This window comes from Triticum dicoccoides, chromosome 4A, assembly GCF_002162155.2.
Source record: "Triticum dicoccoides isolate Atlit2015 ecotype Zavitan chromosome 4A, WEW_v2.0, whole genome shotgun sequence".
Taxonomy (NCBI): Eukaryota; Viridiplantae; Streptophyta; class Magnoliopsida; order Poales; family Poaceae; genus Triticum; species Triticum dicoccoides.
This window is the reverse complement of record NC_041386.1, coordinates 746176675-746184477: the sequence shown is the minus strand read 5'-3', so window position 1 is coordinate 746184477 and position 7803 is coordinate 746176675. Positions and strand designations below refer to the sequence as shown.

General features: G+C 45.4%; 1 pseudogene; it reads right to left on the bottom strand.

Moving 5' to 3' along the window:
- Positions 1-257: 257 nt before the first annotated feature.
- Positions 258-7590, bottom strand: LOC119284428 (annotated as a pseudogene).
- Positions 7591-7803: the final 213 nt, after the last annotated feature.

The window sequence follows — 7803 nt, the reverse complement described above, 5'->3', positions numbered from 1 at the left end:
GGTCACTAGCTATTGACCCAAATGATAGAAAAGAAGTTAAGGAAACATGACATTGTACTATATTTTAAAAAAATGAACTAGCAGCATATTCTATCCAAACCCTTCTCTAATATATAACTAGATCGGGTTCGCGCCGTGGCGTGAGGGTGCCGGTCAGAACGTTTAGACAAAACATGTAACAATTCGTCGATAAGAGCCCAGGAATAGCATGTGCAGACAACCAATTGTTTTAGAAGCAAAACATAATGGGACTGAAGTTATAAGACAGAATCAAGCTCGGTGCTTTCATACGACCAGAGATAAAACACAGGACCATACATTCCTTTTTACGACAGAGAGATAGGAATTAAAATCTGAAATCTATACATGCCTTGTTCAAAACAAAGTGAAAATAGCAACATACCACCAGGTGGTACCTTCCCACTACAAAGACAACAACGGGAATCTAAATGCAGATATCAAGGTTGGAACAAGCAAACCATCAAACAATTGTAACAACGAATTAAAAGTAACCATCACAAGAGACTTGCTGCCCAGACATGTCTTGTGATGGTAAATTGCAGGGGCAGATGAGGGCAAAAAATGTGGGAATAGGGAATCACCATTAGATAGTCATCATCCTGTAGAGGAAAGTCAAGTAAATTAATTGTTTTACGAAAGGATATGCAAGCAAGAGTACTGTTGTTGTAAAACAACTGAAACTACTACATAGAATTTACAGAATTAAGATGATCTCCTGGAGTAGTTCAAGATACTGAATCTTGGTGCAACACTAAGCATGAGATACAATACTCCAAAAAATTAACACAATCAAGAAAGTATAAAAGCAAGTTAACAATCTAACAAGGCAAGTTTCAGTACTGCACAAGTCAAAATCTACTGCAATCTTTAAGCTACTGAATATTACAAAACAGTGAAGTGAAGTTCCATTTTAAGCTACTGCAATCTTTCTCTTAAATCTACTCATGCATCTGTGGAACTTAGCAGTATTCATTTAAGAATGGAGTAAATTGACTTGGCAGTATGCAAACTTTGAGTAAGTTGACTTGGCATTATATTCAAATTCCACTGCAGTCTTTAAACTATTGTAACCAGTCAGAAATCTACTGGAAACCCCCCAAAAAAGTTCATCTTTTGTACTGAGTACCTTGCGGATGGCATCGCAGCCGGCGAGGACCTCGTCGATGTGCATGCACTTCATCGCCAGCTTATTCTTGTCATCCTCGATGTCTTCCTCGAGCTTGGTCTTGGGCTTGCTGGCGGCACCGGGCTTGGAGTTGGGCTCCCACTTCCACTTGTGATCAAAGCTGACGTCGTTGGGGGGAGGCGAGCTCCGCCTCCCACTTGAGAGCCCAGCCCCACCGTGCGGCTCCTCCTCGGTCGTCCACTTCACCTTGCAGTCCCCCGGGGAGGCGGCGGCATAGGTGTACTTGCGGCAAGCCGGCTATGCGCCTTGGTGCGAAGGTACCGATCCAAACGTTGTAATTAAGCAGGTAATGGTCAAGTTAGTAGGAAGGTTTGAGAAACTGTTTACATCTAAAAAATCAAAGTAACCATCCATGATAGATGAGTTTACTATATCACAAACAGCAAAAAAAAACCAATGCAAGGTAAGAAAGGCGTAGTCAATCCACGGGATAATTGATTTGCATGGTCACGACAAAAGCAATAAGAGAATTGGCAGTGAACTGGACACTAAAACTGAACATTTTTGTGATATTCTAAAAACTTTCATACACATAAACAATTCATTTCACAAGGGAATGAAATATAGCAGCACATGACTGTTACATGACTAAACTGAAAAACCAGGGGCAACCGTCCACACACACACACACACAAACAGCCGCTCGGCCATGGCCAGCACTCAGCAGTAGCAGCGACGGGCAGCAGGCGGGCCAATAGTGCATGGAGCAGCAGCAGGAGGAGGAGCAACAGCTAGCGGCAGCAGGAAACAGTAGTAGTAGCGCCTATGATTCAATCTTTCTTCTTTTTCCAAAAAAATGTTAATATTCAGAAGGTAGTTGGAGACAGGGCTACACCTTATGAAGGTTTTAATCTTACGGTTCAATGAATTGCACATGCAGAGCACACAATTGATGGATTCAAACTATTTTCAAGAGATGATGTGGCAAGGCTAAGAAGATGAAAATAATTAAGAAGAAAAGTTCATGCTCAACAACTTACGAAGATTTAACTGGGTAGTGCCTCATGGCAGTCATCAACCTTTGAGCCGTAGAACTGTAAGATCAAACTGAGACTCAAGCCTGCATAACCATAGGAAGAGAAGGATCATCAACAAAGAGGACAAAGTGAATCAGGAACCAGTTCCTGGTTCCTCTAAAAAATCATTCTAAATGACAAACTGTGAGAAGAAAAAATAACTGGTCTAATGACATAGATGTGTTAACCGGCAAACACTACCAAGTCAGATCAAATACTCAGCTTATTTCTGTCCCTTTTCAATATTAAGAACGATTATTAAGTAACCAGGTACATAACAAAAAAAATAATGCCTACATAGTAGCTCATCTTTCTTAATACATCTACACTGATTTCGATGTACAATTTAGGACCAATGGAAAACCAGAAAAACACAAAAAACTCACACAATAAAGCTAAAACTAAATATTGCACGCCGTCGAGACCTATCTGGCGTGCAACATCTGTCACTACAGAAGGACATCGGCGTCAATCACAGCGATAGGGCCATCAGCATAGCCAACAGGAATTGCAGGCCGAACCACGGTCGCAGCTACTGACTTCAACATATTTTTGAACATAGATATGATACATGATTGAGAATACCTAATCAGTAAAGCACCACTACCCAACCATAAACATAGAGGAAGTAATATGAGCCAAAATCTCTAATGGCATGAAAAAATTAGAGCATGTTTGACATATCATTTTGAAACTACAAATATGAAATAAACTACAGCCAAGAAAGAAAACATTAAGTAGCTAGAGAGCATACACTGCTTTCTAATAGGAAAGAAGGTAATTTAACTGGCAAGGTATTGCCACTGACTCCAACATGAAAGAACGAAGAAAACTTTTGTAATCAACCTCTGCCATGCTCATGTTCCTTTTGTAATCAGTAGAGTAGTTGCAACCATGCACATATCACTAAGCAAAAAAAGAGAAGGTCACGACTTACTTAATGTTTGACAGCGGCAAGAGCCACGATGGCATCGGCGGCGGTGGTGGCGTCCGATCACCAACAACCATGCATATATCAAGTGGCATGATATGTTTTTTTTTTGAGCCGTGACGTGGCATGATATGTGAAGCAAGACATAGGAATACAAGAGGGAAACAAAACAGAGGCACACATGATGCATACTTTACCATACAAACTTAAGGCAGCAAGAGAGGACCCTATAACTTGCTGGGAGCATGTCTTTCTAGTATAACAAAGTGCAGCTTACTCTTAACCAGATTAAATCAAGGACCAACAACAAACAATAAAAGATCAAGAACAACTCATATGCAATAAAGGTATGAGAGAGAAGAAATCTTTACATAAGACGACTATAAACACCGGAGAGCATAAATAAGTAACACCTTTAAATACAAATAAAAAGGATCCAGGGTTCATTGCATAGTGGGCTCAGATCTGACTTTCCTCGATCATATAACCTACCCCTTTCTCTTATCACCAGATCGATCTGTTTATATAGTGGAGCTACCCTGGTAATCACTCAACAAGAATGACCATCCAAGGACAGAGCAGCAAGTATCACAGGATCAAAAAGGATTCTAGAAACAAGAGGGAGGATTCAACTTGATACCCACAAGTGTCTGGATTGCTCAAAGGCACACTTTTTCAGCCATGGTTAATGATCATTGCCCTAGCACAAACGCCACTAATCAATTTAGCAAATCCAGGAGCATAGCTATTGAACCAGGGCATCCACATGTAAACCAGAGCATCACATGAGCTCCTATGATAGCAACTAAACATGAACAACAGCCTGCAAACCCTAAAATAGCATGGATCCACAACTACAGAACTCAAGTAGGAACCGATGCATGAGTAGGGCATAGAGCATCAACCAGACGAGCACCACAGCCACGGCCATGTGTCACACAGTAGGCGAAGCAGAGGAGCAGGAGGAAGATGGAGCTCACCAAGGGAGGCTGTAGCCGAGGAGAGAGGCGGCTAGGTCATCTCCACGGGAGCGGCCGCCTTTTATACGCATAAGCGTGAAATGGCAAAAATGCCCTCGGCTGGGCAGGCTATTCGCGCACGGTGGCATGAACGTGACGGTAACTATTCATTCCAGCAGTAACTTTTTTTGATCCGACAAATGAGATCGACGGGGAGCGATATCCAACAGTCCAGAACGCATCAAAAAAATCGATCCGACGGCCGAGAGTCGCTGATCTCTGAGAGAGCTGGGTGGAGCCTTCTTCTCTTATTTCTTGATGGATACAGTGGAGTTGCCCTGGTTATCACTCAACAAGAATGACCATCCAAGGGCAGAACAACAAGTATCACAGGATCAAAAAGGACTCTAGAGACAAGAGGGAGGATCCAGCTTGATACCCACGGGTGCCTCGATTGCTCAAAGGCACGCTTATTTCAGTCAAGGTTAATCATCGTCGCCCTAGCACGAACACTACTGGTCAATTTAGCAAATCCAGAGCATCCACATGTAAACCAGATCATCACAGGAACTCCTATGATAGAAACCAAACATGAACTCAGCCTGCAAACCCTAGAATAGCATGCATCTACAACTAAAGAGCTCAAGTAGGAACCGATGCATGAGCATGGAATAGAGCATCAACCAGACGAGCACCACATCAATATAGCCACAACCATGTCCAATGCAGTAGCCGAAGCAGATGAGCAAGAGGAAGATGGAGCTCACCAAGGGAGGTTGTAGCCGAGGCAGTACTCAGTGGGCACCAGGTTGCGCCTGAACGCCGTCCAACCGGCAAGGAACCGCGTCGGAGTTGCGCCTTGCACCATCCCGCCGACGAGCACAAATGCATCAAACAACCTATGTAAGAAAGACATCGTGTTTATCAGAAACAATTATTTAGTAACTATTTAGCAGAATAACTAATAGGTCACTATTGAAACAGCAGATGCACCCCATAATCCAACCATCATATAGCAACAATGAAGATGTTAAAACTGAAAACCAAGGCTGAATATAATGGACAGATTTAACAATACCGCGTTCTGATGTGTTCGTCTCACGTGAAAATGAATCCATCAGCAGCAGCGTCGCAACAAACATACATGAGCAACAATAACAAAATCCAGTGCATTAGCAGCTACATAAGGTAAAGAAATTAACAACAATCTGCAAGTAGTAGCAGCCTTATCTATATAAGCAGCAATAATCTCTCTACAGGAACAACACAATACTACCACTAATATCTAAGTATAAGTGTTGTTCCCTTATTATACAAATCAGATCAGAGCAGCAACAACATACAAATCACATCAACAGCTAAGTAGTAGTAATCCCCTCCCAGCTGTAGCCTCTCGCATCTCTCATATTCTGACATGGCAGTGGCGCACAAATAAAACATGCAGGGGTGGGAGGGGAGGGCGGGGGAGCTCACCATGGTCAGGATCTCACAAGGAGGCGGCGCCGGCGGCGGGGTAGAAGGGCCTGGTGCTCAACAAGAACACGGGCCGAGGAGCCCCAGAGGGGGTGGAGAAGAGGAGGCCCAGCCTGATGCGCCCTGCTGCACCCGGTGGCCAGCGGGAAGCAGCTCATGTGTCATGCAAAATGGCAAGTTGGGTACCCGTGCTCGTCACCGTTGCAGTCGTAGTACAACCTCTCCCCCTTGGAGATGTCCCTGTTGGCCACCAGGAGACAATGGATTCACCGTCGATTGCGAACCGCACACACTTGAGGTTCTGCTTCTTCCTTCCTTCCCTGCAATGGTCATCGTCACGCAAATTTTTCAGACATGGTTCCGATCAATGCATAAAATGCACGATGATCAGAGGAAGAGAATACTTACGGCGTGTGGTTGTTTATCCCGTTGATGAACCGTGCAATGTTGCTCCGCTTGTCGGGGCAGATAACAAGGCCCTTGGACGGCGGCTCAGTGGAGAGCAGAGGCATCATGCTGTCGCTGCCGTCGCGCTCACAGTTTCGAAGGTAGTCAACCTCGCCGACGTACTCGGTGATGATGGTTAGATCCTTGATGTGCCTGTCTGCCTCGACCATGAATCTGTCCAAGAAATTCCACACAATAATCAGTGCTTGAATGATTCTTAAGAACAAGATCAGAAATGAGCAGCGAATTGTGCAGATAGTACTAACCCTTCCACCGAATTGAAGACGACGAGGAGAGGCCCCTTGCTCCATCATCCTCTTGCATAGGCTCAATGTCTCTGCATCCTCCCTCGGCAGCACCTGAAATGAGATGGCACCCAAGCTTCAGCAAAACTGAAATTGCGTCGTGACACTGAATTTAATGGAGATCGGGTGGTGGAATTGGAGGAGGCGTCTGACCTGCATCCCTTCTGCCACGAGGGCGGATTGGTTGGCGGACCGGGGCGCCATGCTGGGCACATAGGTGAGGTCGTTGCTGAAGACGGCGCTGGTGTGAGCGAGGCCATCTGCGTGAGGCGCCGGACGGGGTCCTTGCTGGGGGTGAAGGACAGCTTCCTGCTCTTCTTCTCAGAAACCATCAGCGCGCTGGCGGCCTTCCGTCGGCCTCGCCGCGCGCGGCCCCCATCTCTCTAGATGGGTGGCGTGAGGCAAGACAGAATGAAAGATACAAAAAAGATCTATTAACAAAACAGTAGATGCATAGGACCAAGCACAAGTTCTTTTAGTCAAGATCTTTGTTCAGTCAAGTTGATGTTCAGAACCTGTCAATTTCCGTCAGGTTTTGATCTGTCAAGTTGATGTTCAGTCAATATCAAATTTCTGTAACCAAATGATCTTAGACTTACTCCTAACTATTGGATCATGAAATTGCAGTGATAAACATTATAAACAATACAAGGACCCCAAAAACTTGTATTCAGTGATCTTATTAAAGGAACTACAGAACATACACTGTATTCAAAACTTGCTGCCATTTAAGCTAGTTTTTCACAGAAAACTCATTAGGACCCCAAGAAACCAATTAATCTGATGACATATTGACATTATAATGTGCATCTCATTCAGACCTGAGATGCAAAAATATCCACTCCCTCCTTGCTGCCTTTTTTCCATTTTTATGAATTCATTCAGTGATTTGAATGTTCTGTGCATTATAATGTGCATTTCAATCATACTTGAGATGCAAAACTGAAGCTTCAAATAAAATTCAGGGAACTTGCTACTCAAAAGATGCAAAACTGAAGCTTCAAGATAGATAAAAGAAGCATTTTGGAGTAGAACATGGGAGGCAAAAGAGGGGGAGCCGCACCTTGGCAAGCGGGGGCGAGAGCACCCACGACGACGAGAAGGCACACACGGCCGCAGGGACTGGGTTGGGCCGTGGGCGGACGGGGACGGGGGGCTGGCGTCTTGGACCAGTCGGGGAGGTGGCAACGCCTGGCGGATTCAGCGGCCTACGCGGCCTCGATGGCCTGGAGCTCCTCCTGGGCCTCGGCATCTTGGCGAACCATACAGCGGCGCGCGCTTAGGGAAGACCGGCTTCGTGGTCGGCGGCGTCCAGCTAGCGAGGAGGCGATCGACGACGCGCGGGGGCAAACCCTAGCCCGAAACCCTAGCCACGACTGAGGGCCGCGAGCGAGCGCGGGAGGCCTTGCAGCGCGGATCTGGCCGGATGGGAGGACGATGCGGAGCACCTCCCGTGTGGGCGCGA